We start from the raw sequence: 8,457 nt of genomic DNA, 5'->3' as shown, positions 1-8,457 counted from the left end.
AAACATTTAAAGAGGCTCAGGCCTAAGAAAATAAATGTTTTAAAAAATGCAAATAAATTTAGATGGAATTGTTGGACAGGGAAGTCCCCCTGTGAATGGGAATGAACAGGTCTTGAGAGTGACATAAGCCTGGACTCAAGTTGCAGCCTTGACTGACTCAATGACGTCAATCAGATCATTCTCTCAGCCTCAGTTTCTTTATCCAAGACACATGCTTGTAAGGTTTATCTATCAAATGCCTACCTGAGCTGGGCATGGTGGCTCACGCCTGTAATGCCAGCACTTTGGGAGGCCAAGGCAGGTGGATCACCTGAGGTCAGGAGTTCCAGACCAGCCTGGCCAACATGGCAAAACACTGACTCTACTGAAAATACAAAAATTAGCCAGGTGTGGTGGCCAGCACCTGTAATTCCAGCTACTCAGGATGCTGATGTAGGAAAATCCCTTGAACGTGGGAGGCGGAGGTTGTGGTGAGCCGAGATCATGCCACTGCACTCCAGCCTGGGCAACAGAGCAAGACTCCATCTCAAAAAGAAAAAAAAAAAGTCTACCTTCTATGGCCATCTCTTTCATCTCTTTGGGTGGGGGCGTGGGGTGCTTTAAAGAAGTCAGCATCTGATTGTAGCTATTCTCAGCATTGAAATTTCTTGTTTTGAACCAGTATTAATTCATTGGGTCTTGACTTCCTTTACGGATTCTCAATTTCACCAAACATGTTTTGTTGGGTGTTATTCTTCAAACAGCAAAGCACATTTTCGTCGTCTTACCTTTTCTCAGTTACTAAATCTGGCATAGTTTTAGATTGTTACAGTATTTCATTTTGTTTGCTTAATATTAATTATCTGTGGTGCCTAAATAAACATTGTGAAACTAAATCAGTGTTTAGAGCAGCAACCAAGAATATTGAACCAGTGTCCATCTCTTAGCATCTTAATATTCACTGAAATGGTCACAATATATATGCAAGGTCTCAATCTAACAATTTAACATTTTCTTTCCTTTGAGGCTGTCTACTATATATAGATTTAATTACCAGTAAGTGCCCACCAGGTATGCTATTATAACAAATAAATATCAATAATTAGTAATTGTATAAGACAGTTTAATTTTTTTCTTTGCAGAGATTTATTTCTAATTGTTTCTCGTGTGTAGCAGTTGAAATATTAGATAATGGATTTTTATTGATTTTTAGCTGAACATTGAAGATGTAAAAAATACATTTCCATAACTTTGATGGTCATGAGTTTCAGAATGTATTGATTGGATTGATGTATACGTTTGTTTGTTTAGAATATTAACGTCATGAGAAGAGCAAATGTATTCCGGCAGGTAGATGTGATGTGCTGAAGAAGAACTGCCTGAGCTCCAGTGCCAGCCATCAGCCTGATTTCCAGTGTGGTTCAAGGAAACACTCATGCCCTGTACCGTGTGCCATGAGCCTCTTTGCACCCAGCTTGCCTCATGCAATGCTGAGCTGCCCCAGCTTTCTTCCCTCTTAAATGCGTTAGACCATAAAGTAGCAATTGCCTCCTAATGTGTTTGTGGAAAGAGGGCATAGAAAAACACAAGATAAAGCTTTCATTTTCACAACAATTAGGCAAGTAATGCTTTTTCATCAGGGTCACTTTCAGAGAAATTATTCTTTGCAGTGTGTTGCAAAAGGGGTCCCAGAGGCTGGGTTATGTATGGGATCTTCTTTTCTTGCAGAGATGTCTGAGAAGTTCATTCAAATGCAAATGGTGTTAGTGACAAATGCAGTGTTAATTTATTTATCAGAGAGACATTTCAGGCTAGATAATCCATTCCTAGGGACTGTCTTTATATCTGAAATAACTGGACTATAGCAGAATCAATCCAGTTACTGTAGCCATTTTAGAAAATAAATCAGATTGGATATATTCCATCCATTCAGTTTCCTGCCTATTGATCTGGAGGACTGGAAGCACAAAATTAATGGTGCCCGGCCAATAGGACTGCAACTGATAGTCTTGGAGAAAGTAGGTTTGGAACTGAATCCTAGTGAATAATCATTACCTGTTTCCCTTGCTACGTGTGTGTGGAATAGTGAAAGGACATTGCTGTTGGAGTGAGATAAGATGGGAATTTGAATCCTGTCTCTGCCATTTACAAACTGTATGACCATGGGCACATTGCTTTATTTCTGTTATTATCATTTTATTATTTTCATCTATAAAATGGGAATACAAAGATACAGCTCACAGGATATATAAGTACATACATATCTATATCTATATAGAGAGATGTATGTGAAAGCATATATGACTGCTGTCCAATACCTGATGGCTTCTGCCTCCTTCTTTCCTAATTAGGGCCTCTTCTTTGGTTTGCTATTATACACTATTTTTTCAGGAAGGGCCCTTGTCTTTTGAGAGGGGGAGTGCTGTATAGAATTTAAAAATTATTTTTAGGTAATTAATTTGGAAGACTTGAAAAGTGAACAAACATATCATGACCCATACATCACATTATAGATAAATATCGATTCCTGATGGATAATATATCATAATGTAAAAGGTGAAACACTGCACTTTTTAGAGTAAAACATAGAATATCTTTATGACTTTGAGTAGAAAACTATTAAATAGGATCCCCAAAACATGAATCTTTTACAAAAATGATAAATTGGACTGCATTAAAATGAATAAATTCAGTTCATCAAAATAGACCAGTAAGAGGGTGAAATGGCAATCAACAGAGCAGAACAAGATATTTGCAACTACCCATATTATACAAAAGACTTGTATCTGGAAGATATAAACAAGATCTACAAATCAGTAAGACACAGACAATTAAGTCAATGGAAAGATTGGTTTTAAAAAAAAACCTTTAAGTCACATTAAAAAAGATAATATCCACATAGCCATTAACCATATTGTTATGGGATGTTTGGGGTGTTGATTTTTCTGGCCAGAAACCTCTGTGGCCACAGCACCTTTACCCAAGCTCTTGTCCTGTGTCCAGGAAGAAGGAGGTATGCACACAAGTGAAGAGTGCACAAGATGAAGAAGATGAACTTTATTGAGTGTTAGAATAGCTCAGAGGTGACTTGCAGTGGGTAGCTCCTCTCTGCAGGCAGGCCATCTGTTGAGTGTTCAGTTCTCAGCAGAGAGGAGGCCCTGGAGAGGGTAGCTCCTCTCAACTCGTCCTCCAGATGTCTGCAGCTCTCAGTGGAGAGGAGGCCCTGGAGAGGGTGGCTTATCTCTGCCCGCAGCAGCTCTCATCAGAGATGGTAGCTGCTCTCTGCAACTGGTTGTCACATCATCTCCAACTATCAGCAGAGAGGGTCCTCCTCTCTGCAGCTGGTCATCTCCTCCTCTCTCTGCCCTCTTGGTCCTCTGGCCATCCTCTGCCCTGCTCTGGCTGAGCCCAGGGCTTTTATGGACCTCAGAGGGGTGGAAATGCGTGCTGATTGGTCCATGGGCAGCCATGGGTGGGGCTGGAAGAGGCACCATGAGTCCCCACTCCAGCCTTCAGGCCCTCCCTAGCCTGAAGGGGGGCCTTCGTGGGGACCTGCCCATTTCCATTCAGGAATCAATCTGCCTCCCACTGCCATTCATGGCCCTTGGGGCTTGGCCCCAATCCCCACTCAGAGATGGGAGCAGGCTCATGGTGCAAAGAGAGGCCAGGCGGTGGGGGCAGATACTCCTGAGACTGCAGGGACATGGGGGGTTCCTTCCTGGGGACCCCATTGGTACAGGCTGCAGAGACACCTGGGTCCTGTGCCTGGGTTGCACCCAGGAGCTCCCTACCCCCACCAACTCTAAAGGGGCAGGGTTCCTGCTTGCCCCCAGCTCCTGCCTGCTCTGTAGAGCAGGAGGCCTGGGTCTGCAGCTGCAGTTTGGTTGGCTGCAACAGCACCCAGGGAGTTCCCGCCCCAACTCAGAAGGGGCAGGGTCCACTGGCCCCATGGAGTGTGCAGTCCTACCTGCGCCTCCCTGCTGCAACTGGTGTGATGGCCACTGCCATCAATATGAAAAGGTGCATAACTTCATTTGTCATGAAGAAATTGCAAATTGAAATCACACTACAATCCCATTGTATACCCACCAGAAAGAGCAAAATGAACACAGGTGTCTGTAAAAATGTGGAGCAACTAGTACTCACCTGCATGGGTAGCAAGGGTGTAATGTGGTAGAATCATTTTGAAAAACTCTGAAAATCTTATTAAAGTGGAGCACTTGCATTAACTGGGCCCAGCTAGTCATGGCGGGAACAATCTCAATGCAGCATGTTCATACAATGGAGCATGATGTAGCAAAGAGAAGGAAACATGATTGTCACATGCAGGAACATAGGAGAATCCTCATAAGCACAGTGTTGATCTAAATCAGCTACATGCCAAAGGGTACACACTGCACTGCACTCCACTTATATAAACTTCAGAAACAGGCAAACTATTCATGGCATCAGAAGTTATCTTTGCAGAGCCCAAAGCTTCTGGAAAGGGTGGTAATATTCTCCTCCTAGGTAGACCTCGGCACTGGCTATATCATGGGCTGACTCAGGGGCCTTGTCAAGCTGTAAAATTTTCACTTGTGCACTTTTTAAATGCATATTTCAATAAAAGGCTTTTTCTTAAGTTTCTGGTGACAACTTCCTGGAGAAAAAATATTCCTGAATGTACAAAACAATGCCTGTTTATCATAAAAAATGTGGAAAATAGAAGAAAGCTAAAATCATGTATAAGTCTGCTACTCTGTATTTTGATATAATCTTTTCCTGTGTTTTTCTATTTATACATTGTGTGTGTACATGTGAAACACAATGTCCACTATACAGCATATCAACTTTATAGCCTTCTTTAAAAACCGAACAGTGTGTCCAAAGCACTCTCTCTTGCCATTAACTATTCTTCAACACACTTCAAAAGGCTCTCTTCTCCAGACACAGCCCACTGCTGCATTTAGCTCATGGCCTCGGCCATATGTACTTTCATCTTACACCGCCTCAACGACACATCTGCTGAAGCCTGGAGCTGAAACTGAGCCATTAAAAAACAGATCAATTTAGACCTAACAGGATCTTACCAACAGTATTTTGCAATGGGTGGCCCTGAACCCAGTGTTACTTAATGTTTTCATTGTTGGCCTGGGTTAGGAAACCCTAGCAGCATCACCCACACAGAGAAGCAGCCTTGCTTGCATGCAGTTGAGGGGCCATGCCCTGGTCTCAGTCTAGCTGCCCGCTGGCAGTGTAGCATGAGGGCAGTTGTGTGCACAAGACTCCAGGCTCAGGGGACCCAAGTCAAGGCACCAGCTCTACAGCTGCCACATGTGTGGCTCTGGGCAAGGGCCCAAGAGGTAGGGACTCAGTTTCTCAGCAGTAAAATGAGGATAATAAGTCCCAGTGTGCAGCTCAATGTATGGGAAGTATTTACAATAGTACTGGGCAGAGTAGGCACCCTGTAATGATAGAGACTTTTGCAGAAGTAAATGATAAGTGACTTCCTTGCTCACAAACCTTAGAGTGATCTCCTGCACATGGCTGGGGAGGAGTCTCCATGCCTGTGTGTCTAGCCCCATCTCTTACTGGTCTATAACTTCATACCTGTGCCCCATCCACACACAACAGTTTGTAGATTCTTGAAGACAAAATGGCTCACACCTGTTTTCTACCTGGAAGCCACTTTTTCCTCATCGCATAGCCCTGATCTCTAATCCTCATTCATTTACCTTACTAATTTACACTCTTCTGTGTGCTTTCATCCAGATACGCTGTCTCTTCATAGAAACTTTCTCCAGTGCTCACCTGCCCAGAGGCCTGGTTAGAGGCCCCGCTTTTTATGGCCCCCCAGACTTAACCACGTCACAGAAATCATCACATTGTGTTGAGCCTCCTGGGTTTCTTTGGAGTGGAAGCTCCCTGAGGGTAGGGTTATCTTGTTCGTCCTTTTATCCCCAGGGCCTGGCATAAGACCTGGCGAACAGCTGCTGCATGCTAAAGCTTTGCTAATGGAATGACTGTGTGTTAGTTCTTAAATTCAATGAGAAATCACTCTACAAAGTCCAGGAGAATGAAAGTCTCAATAACCGAGCTTTCTCTCCCCTGAGCACCTACACGGGAAACTCAATCACAGTTGGAAGAGGCCTCGAAGACCTGCAGGATTTAGAAGAATCCAGCGTCTCCGGGTCCCTGGCTGGGGCTTCTGCATCTGACAATAGAGATGGCTTTGCTCAGGGGAAGAATACTTTGGAACGTGTGAACAGAGCTCTGACTCAATGAGCACTGGGTAAGCAACGTCCGCCTTGGTGGCTCTTGCTATAATTTGTCTGTGTGTTCAGACCCAGTCCTTCCCTCCCAAACTGCTGACAGCGGTTTTCTTCGGTTATGCTAATATCCTCCACTATGTTCAAGTTGAGTTTTGTAGACATGCCACCTGCTCTGTTTCTTTACGTTGATTTTCTAGCTCTGCTCTAATATGTGCTCATTTCATAGGTGGACTCTCTACAATCAATCTTTTAATTTTTTAAATGTTCAAGTTATTGAGGGACACCTTCCTGAGAGGCGTCCATTATAAACTACAGCTTATCACTGATATTATCATATGAAAGCTATTGTTGTAGGACTTTCTCTTTAGGGCCCTTGTCACACGGCCCTCCATGAGAGATTAGGGTCACAGAGATTTTGAAGGGTGAGAAAAATGGAATTTATTAGGCCAAAAGGAGAAAAAGGGAAACAGGGACTCTCAGCAAAGCAACAGTCCTGCTAGCAGGTTTTCCCGCGTCAGCGATTGAATCTCAGGTACTATCCAGGATCAGGAGAGGCCAGACTCCTCCCCTCTGCAAAGCGCGTGAACTTCCGTGGCTCCACCCCATTCTCCCAGCACGCAGGCCGGTGGGAGTTTCTCCGGGGACCCCTTTATACTTGGCTGTTCATTGTGGTGATGTGATTCCAAGCCTGAAGAAATTGCAATCTGATTAAGATCTGAATGCATGAATTAAAAAATAAAATTGTGGTAATTTAACATAAGAAATAGTCTTGAAGCAAGGGGTTATCACAAAGGTGCTTATGACAGTGATAGTTGTGTTAGTAAAATATAGAAATAACCAATACTAGAATTTTTAAATTACAGTGAATTCTTTTGCTGCTACTGAAATTATACTTTCAAAGATAATTAATGTTTCTAAGGATAGTTCATTTAGAGGGGAAAGTAGAGAGCTCAAATTCCAAATAAAAGGTCATGATTTGAAATTACCGTGGGAGAAAATGATATAGATATGGGAAAAGAAAGTGTTTTCAAGGCAGCAAAGTTTTGTTTAAAGCTAATCACGGATAACTTCTACTTTTATTATCCTTATCAGGATTTATCTTGTATCATGAATAGTGAGCATTTGCCTCGCCTATTATATCTAATTCTGAGTTCTGTGGCTTAAGGTAGCGTCAAGCATTTGGAATGGATTCAGATAAGGGCCAGCCCGGCTGGTGCCAGAGCAGGGCACAGAGCCTGTTTCCTACCGATCCTGGATCCTGACAGCGTGACTCCGCGTGCGGCTTCTCCCTGCCATGGTCTTAGATTTGAGCCTGTCTCAGTGTATGAAGAGCGAGAAGGATTCATTCCAGGTCTGTTTGTGAATCTTTTCTAAGAAAAAGTGTTTCCTAGGCAACTTCTAGAAGGCATTAAACAATAATAGGTTTTAGTTTTTCAAGAAACCTTGGAGATCTAGGACATCCTGTCTTTACCAATGGAGACACCAAGGCACAGAGATTCCAGGGGACGTGACGGCAGAACCATTTCCTTGTTCTTGTCGGTTCGCCTTCTGCTGGCTGTGGCTTCCTATATGTGTCTAGCATATAACCCTGCATTGCCGATTCAGGATTAAGGGAGGCCAAGTTCTGCCTCCTGACTGGTGAATGCCGAGAGGCCCAGGAGGAAGCAGTAGCTGGTGAGGGAAACGTGCAGCAGATTGACAGCTGGGCGGAGCAGGGCAGGCCTTCCGGAGCACATTTCTGCACAGAGAACTAGGAAGCAGTAAAACAAACTTCATGGAAAGTGGATCTTATCCTAAAAATAGCAGGTTTAATGCTGACATGCCTACCTTTTGATGACTTACGTTTGTTTTTGCATAATTATGATTACTAATTTGAAAGCAGCTAGGAAATTAATAAGGATGAAAATAATAAAAATAGTTTAGAAACGTAAATTGACATAATATTATCATGTTTTAGTCAATTCAGATGAATATTTCCAAGGAATTCAGTTTATAATTAAATTTAGGAAATAATAGTGCCCTAAACTTTTTTTTTTTTTTTTTTGAGACTGGGTCTCACTTTGTCGCCCAGGCTGGAGTGGAATGGCATAATCATAGCTCACTGCAGCCTCTAATTCTGGGCCTCAAGAGAAACCCTCACCTCAGTCCGCTACCCCCAAGTAGCCAGACTACAGGCACAGGCCATCACACCCTGCAGTTGTTTTTTTTGTTTTTTGTTTTTTTTTTT

At 43.0% G+C, this 8,457-nt stretch overlaps 1 long non-coding RNA gene across 1 annotated transcript; it reads right to left on the bottom strand.

The window, feature by feature from the left end:
- Positions 1 to 6,643: 6,643 nt before the first annotated feature.
- Positions 6,644 to 7,589, bottom strand: LOC129011746 (uncharacterized). Its single transcript, XR_008493422.1, has 2 exons — positions 7,477 to 7,589; positions 6,644 to 6,945 (listed from the first exon to the last, which is right to left on the bottom strand). It is a non-coding gene; the product is annotated as an uncharacterized LOC129011746 (long non-coding RNA).
- Between the last annotated feature and the right edge of the window lie 868 nt (positions 7,590 to 8,457).

Source organism: Pongo pygmaeus, chromosome 14 (genome assembly GCF_028885625.2).
Source record: "Pongo pygmaeus isolate AG05252 chromosome 14, NHGRI_mPonPyg2-v2.0_pri, whole genome shotgun sequence".
In the NCBI taxonomy this organism is placed as follows: Eukaryota; Metazoa; Chordata; class Mammalia; order Primates; family Hominidae; genus Pongo; species Pongo pygmaeus.
The sequence above is the reverse complement of the archived record's forward strand: the minus strand, read 5'-3'. Positions and strand labels throughout refer to the sequence as shown.